The 13,145-nt window shown below is 42.0% G+C and overlaps 2 long non-coding RNA genes across 2 annotated transcripts in view; one reads left to right on the plus strand and one right to left on the minus strand.

The window, feature by feature from the left end:
* The window catches only part of LOC145545951 (uncharacterized), a 145,714-nt gene that overhangs the window by 31,783 nt on the left and 100,786 nt on the right, over positions 1-13,145 (plus strand). The window lies entirely within an intron of this gene.
* Positions 1,315-13,145, minus strand: part of LOC145545953 (uncharacterized) — a 31,221-nt gene continuing 19,390 nt past the window's right edge. Inside the window, exons 3-4 of the long non-coding RNA XR_014082363.1 lie at positions 4,207-4,432; positions 1,315-2,187 (exon numbers count right to left, since the gene is read on the minus strand). This is a non-coding gene — a long non-coding RNA (uncharacterized LOC145545953). The remainder of the gene's footprint in view (positions 2,188-4,206; positions 4,433-13,145) is intronic.

Consider the following 13,145-nt stretch of genomic DNA (forward strand, 5'->3'; position numbering starts at 1 on the left):
GGATGATGAAATTGCCCTTATGAAGGACGAGACCTCAAATGTCTGAAGCAATTATCAATGCTTCAGTGAATGCTTGTGATTATCAGTTCATCAGGGGAATTAACAATAACAACTGGATGGGGGAAACCCAAAATCTGTGATACTCAACCTCTCGAGTTTTGCAGAACTAATGAAAAAAAAACTGGTGTGTCTTATTAATTTTACTACCCTCAACACCCAGAGTACATCAAACAGAGAGGCCCAAAAGTTCTGTGCCCTAAGCATCGACAGTTATGCTTGTTCAATTAAAAAAAATACTTTGCACATTGACTTAAAAATCAGTTTCTCTAGATGCTCTTGAGGAAAATGAGTATCTCTGAAGCACTGGGCTTGACCCCATTCCTTCCTCAGTAGGACTCTATGGGAGCAGAACTCTGAGTTAGCATTCAAAAATTATAAAATTATTTCCTTGAACAAGTCTCTCCTTGCCCTGTAATTCCAACGCTAAATGAGGGCTGACCCTGCCTACCCCTCCCCACCCTCTCTCAGCTTAATTATCTCTCCATTTAAAGAGCAGCGGAGGGACAACAGAACTGGAGGTTCTGGTGAATTACTGCTAATCACACAGTGGAGGAATCCCACTTCGCTTTGATTTCTTATCGCCCTGCGCACACAACCCTTCCTCTGTAAGGCCGATTGCTCTCAGCATCGCTGTGTCTAATCAGACGTGTCACACCTCCGCTGAGGTAAATTGGGTTTATTGGAGAAGGGAAATTAAATTAAGTCTGTTTAGGAATTAATTGTGACTGTCTAGGCTTAATCTATCATATTATCCCATTGCGGTGTGTCAGGATCAAAATCTACTGACCCAGTTTTTAGAAAATAGGCGCAGTGTTTTGAACAGCAAAAGGAAAAGGAAAATTTAAGAATTATAAGGCACAGGACCCATATGGTATCAGCTGATTCACTTTAGGAGAAAATGTGAAATAAATTTACAGAGATGACAAATAGTCCTGGGTTAGTTTGCTCTCAAATGAAGGTCTGGTAGCTCATGTGTAATATGTGCTCAGTAAATGGAATGAATGGGTGAATTGCCATCATCTTTATTACCATGATCCTAAAGTCTTTATTGGGCTTCCCAGGTGGTGCAGTTGGTAAAGAATCTGCCTGCCAATGCAGGAGACGTAAGAGACATAGATTCAATCCCTGGGTCAGGAAGATCCCCTGGAGTAAGAAATGACAACCCACTCCAGTATTCTTGCCTGGAAAATTCCATGGACAGAGGAGCCTGGTGGGCTACAGTCGATGGGGTTGCAAAGAGTTGGACACAATTGAGCACCTCCGCAAGGTCTTTATTAGGTCACCAGTGAAGCAGGTTACATGGTAGTTACTGTCCATGTGCAAAACAAGTATTTATTAGGCACTGATTCTATACTAGGAACTGTGCTAAGTGCTAGGGACACAAGACCCAATTCCTGCCATCATCTAGCATATTGTCTAGACAGGAACACAATGACACAAGCAATCCTGACAAAGTAAACCTGTGTTCTATGAGGAGTTTGGTGGAAGCATGTGGTGAGAGCCATGGTAAGAACTGAGTTGTAGCTGAGGCAGCTTCATCCCAAAGCCTCACGAGGCTTGGAAAACATGGACAGAGGTTAAGGGGTAGAATACAAAGATGCTTAAGTAGTTATTGATAGGGCTGTTGATTGGGATGGTCTTAGTTTGCACTTATTCTTTGGTGTCATCATGATAATGCCCACTTTGACTTCCAAAAGTGCACTAATTTGGGATGATTAATTATAAAGTCACTCAAGTTATTGAAAATTTCTGTGAGCTGCTGATGCATTCAAGAGAATGGCAGTTGGTAGTAACCAACTAAAGGTTTTATCTGGTAGAGCATAGAGAGCCGCTGCTGGACCAGTGTGCTCTGATTGAGAAATCTTATGGTAGATAAACTTGAGGCTTTAAGAAAGGTACGTTCAAAAGCGAAACTCTGCTTCTTCATCTTGAGTATGGTGCTTCTCTAAGAAATCTTTTTTTGGTGATATTCTTTATACTGTATGGTGTGGATCTTTGTTCTTGATTTCTTAATAGAGTGAGAGGAGATCAGGGGAGCAGATTGTAGGTATTATTAGGTCAATGGTCAGTAGGGATCAGTAGTCTGGCTTAGGTAAGCATTCATTGGCCACCTGCAGGTGAGGATGCCTACAAAACAAAAGTAATTAGAAAACTCCTTGTAATGCATCACTCAGCTGGAAACAAATGAGTGATGGGGACCTAAGGAAGGAGAGAGCCTAATTAGACTGAGAGGGAATTCCTTCTGGCGTGGGAAAATGTTAAGAATCACTTTTAGAGAGAATAAAATAAAATGTCAGTATTTGTTTTGTGAAAAGGGAAGAGACTCATCTCTAACACACAGACACATATAATAGTTTAGCAGTATTCAAGGAGTAAGAAGAATGAATACAGACAAAGGCTGAGATCCTATAACTTAAAACAAGCTTTCAGATACGATGCAGGTACTAAGAAATTATCATTTCTTGGTGAATCAAACTAGGCTTCTCCTTCGAGATTTTCTCCCCGCTTCCCACAAAGAATTCTACTAAACCAAACTTGGGTCCACTTGCCTGCATGCAGTAAAGTCAAGCTATTATCACTGGGTTGTGGTGAAGGAAAATGTTTACTTCAGAGCACCTAGCAAGGAGTCTAGGCAGCTAGTGTTTATAAGACCCAAACTCACGAATGGCTTTCAGGGAAAGGCTTTTAAAGATAAGGTGAGGGAGGGGTGTTTGGGGTGTGTGATCAGTTTGTGTACAGTTTTCTGATTAGTTAGTGGTGAGGTAATCTGGAGTCAACACCATCAACCTTCTGATTCCAGCTGATTTGAGGTCTACATGCTTGTGGACAGCGTACAGTTAACTTCTTCCACTTGGTAGGGATTTTAGTATCTGCAAAACAGTTAAGAGGATATGGCGAAGAATATTATCTACAGCCCCGGAGGAGGAGGGACTTCCCTGGTGGCTCAGTGGTAAAGAATCCGCCTGCCAGTGCAGGAGATGCAGATTTGATCCCTGGGTTTGGGAAGATTCCCTGGAGAAAGAAATGGCAACCCACTCCAGTATTCTTGCCTGGAGAACCCCATGAACAGAGGAACCTGGTGGGCTTCAGCCCATGGGGTCTCAAAGAGACACAACTTAGCAACTGAGCATAAGCACTTGAGGAGGAACTATAGGTCCTTGACTTTGTATAATGGCTAAACTATTATTCTTATTCAATTTATTATTTATTATTTTATTGTCATTATTATTTTATCTTGCTTGACTATTTTCCTTTCTGCATTTTCTTACTTCTCTGGTTAAATTTATTCTTCAGGACTTGGGGAAGGCCTATGAGGCTAAAGTTTTTCTCAAAGACAAGAGGCAGGCAGAGGATGTGGGGAGGGGAATCTGTGCTGGGAAGGGTCCAGTGGATCCTGCTAGTTACAAAATCATCATTTTCAGTGAGTGCTGGAGCTATTAGTCTTCTCAAGACAGTGGAGCAGGGGGTGGTGGTAGTAGTGGTGGTGAAGAATGTCTAACGTTTCCCTTTGATTTTAGAATCCAAGTAGTTTGCTTGTCATCCATCCACCCATCCACACATCCATCCATCCACTCATCAATCCATCCATCCATCCACCCATCCACCCACCCATCCATTCATCTATCCATCAACCCATCCATTCACTGAGGCACTTCATTGTGTGGCAGATCTAACTTCAAGTTTTGGCTCAGCTACTTGGGGGTAATGTAACCTTGGACAAATCACCTACCATTTAGAAGATTCAATTGATTCATCTGCAAAATAGGTATAACAATAGTATCCAGCTCATAGAGTTGCTGTGAGAGTTAAGTACTCAATCAATACAAGGTATTATAATAATAAATTATTTACTTTTTGCCCTAAAAATTATTAAATGGTTACTATCTATACCGTGAATTTTTATTCCAAAGACAAATCAACCACAATTCCTGCCTTCAAGGAGCTCATATTCTTTCTGGGGAGACTGATATTTCTATTGATATATAAAATTTACTTTGTGTTGAAGATCTGAAATTAGATGTTAAGGAAACCATGAAAAGGAACAATAATTCCACATGATCAGGAAGAGGTAGGTAGCTGAGTATGGGTTCACTGAGAAGATGGTCAAATGGGAAGAAAAGGGGTAGGTAGACTATTCATACAAACCCATTTTGAATTTCAAGTTGATTCTGATTTCATCCTTTTAAAGACACACTGTAACTTTCTTTGGGTAAATTTGCTAAAGAACAGGAGTGATTCTTGTAAAAGGTAGGTACTTTATATTTTTCATTCATTGTTTTCAACACAAATTTATATGCTGCCTGGCACATTTTCAGATGGCAAAAGTTTAGAGATGAGTAGGATGTTGTTCTTATCCTCAAGGTGCTCCTGTCTGGAAGAGAAGAGAAACAGTATATTTATTATAGCAAAATATGATAAATGTCATGATATGCAGAGTTGGGGCAGGGTGGGGGGAGGCTAAAGAATTAGCCAGTCAGACAGCTATGGATCAGCCACTCCCGATGAAGGATTAAAGGTAGAACAGAGCACAACATGGAGAAGGCAACGGCACCCCGCTCCAGTACTCCTGCCTGGAGAATCCCATGGCCGGAGGAGCCTGGTAGGCTGCCGTCCATGGGGTCGCGAAGAGTCGGACACGACTGAGCAACTTCACTTTCACTTTTCACTTTCATGCGTTGGAGAAGGAAATGGCAACCCACTCCAGTGTTCTTGCCTGGAGGATCCCAGGGACAGGGGAGTCTGGTGAGCTGCAGTCCGTGGGGTCGCACAGAGTTGGACATGACTGAAGCGACTTAGCAGCGACTTAGCAGCAGCAGCAGCAGCAAGCAGGAGTAGTGTGGTCAAGTATAAATTTTGAAGAGATCAATCTGGCTACAATGTTGAGAATGGACCAACAGGTCAGGAGAAGAGATAAAAGACCTTAGGAGGAATCTGAGTGAAAGTTGATGAGGACATATCTAGAGAATTAGTGGGAGAGTCAGAAAGAAATAAACAGATGTCTGAAATATTCAGGATCTAAAATCGATTTCTAGACTCCCAAGTCCAGAGCATCTCATAACAGACTGCCTGTGCTGTAAGGTCATTAGGAGGGCTAGGCCCTCAGTGGCAGCCTTGTATTAGACCCCAAGCTAGACAGTTCTGTTTCCCAAGATCACCACCCTCTGAACACCATGGGTCTGAACTCCTTGCCAACCACCCCATCCCTTCACAGATTTCAGTTCCTGGAGTACTAATCACCTATACTGTAAAACACAAATCACTAAACTCCAGCTTTCAGATGTTTCTGAGCACATGCTGTGGTTATTTCATTTTCACAGCCTAAGCTTCCATATTTCTTATTGAGTGAGCAGGGTGCATGGGGCTGAAACCTTGGTGCCTGTGTTCTTTTGGAAAGTACAAGTAAAGCAAAGGGTCTTAAATAATTTAGAAGTGCCCTAAATTTTTCCAGCTGTCTCCCTTTTTCCATCTCTCCAAGGGATGCAAAAAGCAGCCTCTAGCACTCTAAAATGTTCATATTTCTAGAAACTCTGGGAGAAAAGAAAACCCACAAGTGTTCCCTCTTTAAATATTCCTTCTATCCTATTTTTTTCCTCGGACCCAATGATGGCAGTTAATAGTTACAATTTTAGAAGAAAACAGTGGTCTAGTGAAAAGACTTTGCATTTTTGCCATGGTTGCATCGAATCATAGAATGTTCAAGCCAAAGTTAGAATTTAGAAACAATCCACTTCAGAGCTGGAGAACACTTGGCATGTGTGCTGTAATTCTCATCACCCACGTCCATGGCAGACATTGCTAATCCATCATTGCAGTCTTTTTCTATGAGCCCAGGTGTGGCCTCAAAGCCTTGTCAATATAGTGTGTAAGTGACTACTGATTGATTGGAGTTGGCACACGAAATAAAACTCATTTGTCATCACTGTTCTACTCCCAGTTGCACAGGGGGAACCTGAGCAGGGGAAATGACCCAACACCTAGCAGCAGAACCTACTAATAAGTTTTTCTGCTAAGACCTGTCTCCAGTGGAAGAAAAGCTCTTCTGTTCCTGACTTTGAATCTCTCTTATGTTTCTACGTCTTTGCCTCCACCAGAATCAGTGTCTTTCTTTTTGTTTGAATCTGTGAGCATCTGTCTGCTTTCTGGTTGTGTTTGGGCTAGTCTTTCTCACTGGCCACACCTGAGTCTTATTGTCTCTCAGCTTTTCCACTGAGTAGATTTGGACCCTAGGAATTCTCTTGACTTCTTCATCTGTAAAGTAGGAATGATAGCTCCTGCTCCACATCTGAGGATTTTTTACTAACAATGGTGAGGGAGAGTAGAAGACACATATCATAAGGGGAGATAAAGCTGTAGTTTAGATTGTAATCATGGGGGAGAAAGATTTTTCAGGATAGTAGAAATGTTGAAGAATGCTTGTGCATAAATAATCACCATTTAATTAGGTTCAGGAGAAACCTAATTTAGTTCCACCGTAGTGGAGGTGGTGGAAAGAAGAACCAAAGGAGAAAAGGACAAAATGGGAGTTCGCTGTGCTTAGAGGCAGGAGGAGATCCTTCAGCATGTTTGCTCTTTGTATTCTGGTTTGTTTCCTGGCAGAAGTAGGGGATATCGTTTTATGAGTCCCCAGCCTCTAGAAAATCTTCTCCCTCAGAAGGATGTGACCAGAGTTCAGAATTTGGGAAGTGCTTATAGCATCATCATGCTCATTAAGAGGGTCCCTGGGTCCTTTCACCTCATGCTTGTATCTTTCATGAGCTTAAGAGAAATTTCTTTTTTAAAAGAACATAAACTCCATCTCCTAACAGTGACTTGGTTTCTAAGCCAAGGACCCACCTCAGTATTTTACCCGTGCCCTTTTCTCCAGACAATGAGCTGATTTTTTCAGTATATGAGTTTACTCAAAGAACTATCTCAACATCAGTCACCTAAGCCAGTGGAGGTACCTTACTTTTAAATCAAAGAACACCCTGGAGTTGAGGCAGGCAGTGTAGAAGCCATCTCAGCATGGTCTGCCTGCTCCTGCCATGTCTCCAAGCTCTTCCTGAGCCCTACCTTTCTTCTCTCTCTCCTGGAACCTTCCTGCATCTCTGAGGGCAAGGTGTCCTTTGCAAGACAGAAAATCAGAGGTGTGATTCTACAGCATTAGTGCTCAAACTCGACTGCATGTTAGAATCACCTGAGAGGTTGTAAAAAAACACCGACGTCTCAATCCCACCCACCCGAGATTTTGATTTAGTTGGTATTAAGTATGACCTGAAGTGTGATGGTTTTAAAAATCTCTCTGGTGATTCTTATATGCGGTTTCAATACCGGTGCTCTATGGTTCCTAACCCAGGTATGTTACCCACCCCCTTCCCACCAGTTTCTTTGGATTACTTTTATGATTTCTACCAAAGTGGGAGCTCAAAGTGTCCCACGACCAGTGTATCATCTGTCAGTTTGAGCATGGGATGCAGTTGTCCCTGCGATTGCTAACAAGCAAGAAGCAGGTGGTGAAGGCAATTGCTGGCCATATTTCACGCATTAGAAACATTTGTGTTTATCGCTACAGTTGCCACATTGAGGGGCATTCCAATGGTGGGAAATCTGTCACTCCCAGGGAGCTGAGGTTATATCAAAAGGACAGGAAACATACCAAGTGGGAAAAATACACCTGTATATTTACCAATATCTCTTTTTCATGCAAAACTATTACCCAGATATAAAGTCTCACCTGCCAGAAAAAGAACAGAGCCTGGGTGACAGCTGAGTCACTTCAGATGGCAGATGTCAAGCTGGTATTGTGGGTGCACCTGTACTCAGCCTTGAATCACACCCTGACGACTGCTACAAATTTATTTAACTTCTCTGATCCTACATCCTATCCCAGGATGGGTTTAATCAAACCTGCCTAACAAAATTGGTCTTCCCTGTTGACTCAGCCATTAAGAATCTGCTTGCAATGCAGGAGACATGGGTTCACTCCCTGGGTTGGGAAGATTCCCCTGGAGTAGGAAATGGCAATCCACTCCAGTATTCTTGCTTAGAAAATCCTATGGACAGAGGAGCCCAGCAGGCTACAGTCCATGGGGTCATGGAAGAGTCAGATATGACTGAGTGACTAAACAACAACCACCTAACAAAATTATTTTGAAGATTAAAGTAAATTATGAATTGAAAGTTTATTGCACATATTAGTCCTAGAGCTTTTACAAGTCTGCAGGGAAATATGAAACCTCAATTTAAAAATTAGTAAGAACATGAATGGGCAATTTGTTGAAGAAAAATATATGTGGCCAGTAAACAGAGGAAAATATTGCATCACTAGTAATCAAACATTTCAATTAAGATGAGAATGCTATCCTTTTATCTTAATAAAATGCCTTTGATTTACATTGTGGTGAGATAGGTTCTCTTATATCATGCTAATGGAAGTTTAAATGGATTTAGTCTTTCTAGAAAGCAATTTGGCAATATCAGAAACCTTCAAAAAGTTTTTTTTTTTGAACCAGAAATTTTACCTCTCTGATCTAGTTTAGGAAACTAAAAAGAATTGTTTGTAGATGTTGATTTCAGTGTTGTTTATAATAGTGAAAATGATATTAAACCTAATTAGCCCAAAATAGTTAAGTAAATTGTGATGTAAAAATAATCTCTCTATAAATTAAATTTATAAAGTTTATCTACCAACATAAGAAAATTCTCTTGGTAAGTGAAAAAGCAAGGTAAATTTTACTTTCAATATGGTAATTTTGCTTTAAAAAGGTATTTTTTATTTGTTGACATGCTTTTATTTTGCTGATATCAGACACAGACTCAAACTGGCTTAAATAATAAAGTAAGTATAGTAAGTTCATACAATAGGAAAAAAAAAACCCCAAAGCATGTGAGGCTTCCAAATTGGTTGGTTTAGCAGCTCAGCATTTTTTATCAACAATCCAGTTTCTTTCTAAATCTCTCCTCTGCTATTCTGCATGCTGTCTTCATCCTTAGGGTGGAGGTGTTATATCCAGACCCAATAATGTCCATAAAAGAAAAAAGATTGCATCTCTCTCTCCTCTTTGTCTTCTTTGACCTTTCCTGCCTCCCTCTGCCATTCTTTGGTTGGGTGAGGACATTTTTCTCACTAGCCCACCTGCAGAATCCCGCTCATATTATGGTTCTGAATTGGATACCATTCAGTCCTGCACCAACCCCTGGCTAGGAAAAAAAGACTATGTTTAGACCAATCAGGATCTATTCCTGAACTCAGGGAGTGGGGATGGGTTTCCTGAGGCCCATGGCTTGTGGATGAGGAAGAGGGAGAAATGGACAAATGGATGCTGAGTGGGCAACCAACTATATCCACTATGGGTATGCATCCATCCACTAAGATACATACCTTCCAGTTGATGTGATCAGCAGGAAGAAGTTGGGTGGAAGAGTACATGGAGGAAGTTTTGAAGTCATATACCTGGTGTCAAGATTTTGTCTGAAGTCTGATTCCATATGGAGCCCTTTCAGAGCTCACAGGGAAGAACATCAAATGCAGAAAGTGAACCAGTTAGGCTGTGACCTAACTGGTAATGACAAGTCTTCTGAGATGAGGACAGAGGCTTCACTGCCTGGCTGGTTCTCCTTGTCTCTCTAGATGACATTCCTGCCGCTTGTCCTGGGATATGACTTATTATGGTGATGGAAGTTAGATTGAAACTGTATGAGAGCTAGGAGGCATTAGAAAAGGAGCAGGGTGCTTGTTTGTGTGTGTGCCTTATATAAGCCTCAGTTAAAATTCACCTAGTAAACGAGCCTGGAGATAATTCGTGGTTTTGTTTCCATGATGTCATGAAAAGGATGAATTCAATAAAATCTCCTGTGATTCTGCAAACCAGACTGCCCTTTCTGTAGGCTCCCAAAGGCCCCCAGAAACCCAAAGAGGATGTCTGAAAGGCATGAAATCCTTCCTGTCTTCAAGAAGCCTTTTAGCCACATAATAACGTTAACCAATTGTATTTTCTTCTGGTTGCCATAACAAGGTACCACAGATGGAGTGGCTTAGAAAACAAAATGAATTGTCTCATGTTTCCAAAATCCAGGTATTGGCAGGGCCATCTCTTTTTTCTGTAGACTCTAAGGGAGGCTCCTTCCTTGTCTCTTTCTAGATTCTGCCCTTTGCCAACACTCTGACATTCCTTGGCTTGCAGGTGCATTACTGCAATCTGTCCTTCTGTCTTAGTGTTATGTCCTCCATGTGTCTATCCTGACTGATCCATGAAGAGGAGGAATGAAGGGGTCAATGCAGAGGAGACCAAAGAATGCAGAGCAACCACTATAGGTGAACACATGCATTATCTCATTTAAATGCCTATATCACCCCTGGAATTTAGCTATTGTTGCTCCTGTTTTACAGATTAGAATACTGAGTTGTCTTAGAGACTATGTGTCCTGTCCAAGGTCATTGAACACTAACCAGAGATCAGGTATTAGAACCAGTGCCTCCAGATCATAGGCCCCAAGCTTCTGTGAAAGCACAGACAGCCTGCATGCTGTTGAAATCACAACCAGTAGGAGAGGGTGAGTCTGACTTTCCCCTGCTGTGTTCAAAGTCAGGCTGGCTCTCCGAAAACCTGAGCTCCCACTGTTCCCAGCTGCTGAGGGGTGAGGCCAGTGCCAGAGCCAACAGTCCCTGAACTAAGAGGGGGTCTGAGGTGCTGAAGAAAAGAGAAGTAGGTCATCCTTTCGACTGAACCTCTAGATCTACTTTGAAGACAACTGTGCTTATAGGTTACCACATTTCTATGTCCGGTGCAGAGAACTGTCTGCAGTGGCAAGAACTCAGATTTGGGAGTGGAGATTTTGGAGAAATCTATGCAGGAGTCTAGAATTGTGGACAAGGGGTTGATGGAGATAAATCATGTAAGATGAGTGAAGATATGGGTTCCCAGGCATTGGGAATAAGAAGGAAAGTCCAGGCAAAGAGGATAGTTATCAACAAAGGCATGAAAGCAGGGGCATGCCCAAGAATAACTCAGCCAGATTTGTGGAGGCAAATGATGGTTATCAGGGGAAATAGGGACAAGTGAGGGCTCCAGTCCTTTTATAGGCTGAACAATCCTGTGGATCAGAGAGCCCAGAGTTTTCCTTTTAGATATTCAGAAGCAAGGGCCCATCAGTAACTTTGGCCAATGGGAGGAAACTTGATTGATGATTCACACAGGCAAAATGAAGCAGCCGGTAAGGTGGCAGCCCCTTAAGAATAGGGGGATGTTATGTGTATCCTCAGCCAGGCTGGCAACAACATTAACCATCTGGACATGCAGTGGTGAGGGGTACAGAGGAACCAGGCTTCTGAAAATAGGGATTAAGAAACCAACTTTACTTTCTCAGAATAGGCCAAAGCCCTTCTCAGTTTAGAAGGAAACATAGTTGAAGAAGTTCAATAAATTTAAAAGGCAGAAGAAATTGGGATTCAGAGTTAGGCTGGGAGTGCACATGGTCAGTCACGTCTGACTCTATGAAACCCCTTGGACCGTAGCCCTCCAGGCTCCTCTGTCCATGGTGATTCTCCAGACAAGAATCCTGGAGCAAGTTGCCATTTCCCCCTCCAGGGAATCTTCCCTACCCAGGGATCAAACAAGCGTCTCCTGCATTGCAGGTGCATTCTTTACCATTGTGCCATCTGGGAAGCCCTTAGATTGTGAGGTATGCATGTTCTCAGTCACTCAGTCATGTTTGACTCTTTGTGATCCCGTAGAATTTTCCAGGCAAGAATACTGGAGTGGGTAGCCATTTCCTACTGCAGTTAGATCGTGAGGCTAAGTCCCAAATCCATCATTTACCATCTGGGTGACTTTAGGCACATGACTTCACCTTTTATGGGTCTCAGTGTCTTTCTCTATAAAATGGAGCTTAATAATACCTAGGGCTGTTGTGATAAGCAAATATGATAGTATGTGATATTTGGTAAGAGAGGTATTTGTGGGAGAGGACTGGAGTTTGAGGGAATCTGCACTAATAACAGCCAATGCATCAATAAACTGAGCTCAAGAGGAGGCAGGAGAAAGTTGGACCAAAGTTGGGTATTTTTGCTCATCATCTGCTCCAATGTTCTTCTTATATGCTTTTCTAAACTAGACAGGTTGGGAATCTAAAAATAACACACTCCATTGAAAGTGTAGTTTTTGATGTAAAAATCCTGCCAATCAGACACATGTGAGACTTGGATTCAGAACTGAGGTGAGTGGGAGGGGACAACACATGAAGTGTTATGTTGCCAGTGTCCGGACCACTCTGGCTCAAGAGGGGTTATCATGCTGTGGTGGCTTCCCAAACCCCACGTGATTCTTTTTTTAAATTTTATTTTATTAATTGGAGGATAATTGCTTTACAATATTGTGATGGTTTCTGCCATATATCAACATGAATCAACCACAGGTATACACATGTCTCCTCCCTCTTGAACCTCCCTCCCCATCCCAGTACTCTAGGTTGTCACAGAGCACTGGGTTTGGGTTCCTTGTGTCAAACAGCAAATTCCCACTGGCTATCTATTTTACATATGGTAATGTATACTCGCAAAGAGTCGGACACGACTGAGCGACTCAGCTGGACTGAATGTATACTCACATGATTCTTAAGGTGCGTTGTTCCTGGATCCAACATTTGTGGCACTGGGCCTGGATGGTGGAAGCAATAGCTAGAACACTGGCTTTCTGATTCCCTAATAGCCTTTTTGTTGCAGAGTTCCCTTAACGAGTCAATTCTGGGGTGCTCTTCTAGAGTCATGCCTGGTCAATTCCCTACCTAGAACTTGCTTCTGCAGGTCTTGCATTGATTTGATTCCCTTAAATATCTTTTAAAAAATTTAAAAAACATAGCTTTGTTATCTACAGCTGAGCCCTGACTGGCTCGCTGGAGTGAATGCATCACTTAAGGTTCTGTCTTGCTGAATCCTTTAGTAACCTCTTTGGGCTCTAACTTCCAATAGCCTCCTGGACACCTCTCTTTGGACCATCTTCCATTATCAAGTGGTGTAAATCTGCCCTTTTGTTTTCTACTTCCAATTCAACCTAACTACTGTAGTCAAGATTTATCTTCTGAAAAGCAAGTTACTAATCACATACCTT

Source organism: Giraffa tippelskirchi, chromosome 4 (assembly GCF_054371585.1).
Source record: "Giraffa tippelskirchi isolate mGirTip1 chromosome 4, T2T-mGirTip1v1.2.pri, whole genome shotgun sequence".
NCBI classification, from domain to species: Eukaryota; Metazoa; Chordata; class Mammalia; order Artiodactyla; family Giraffidae; genus Giraffa; species Giraffa tippelskirchi.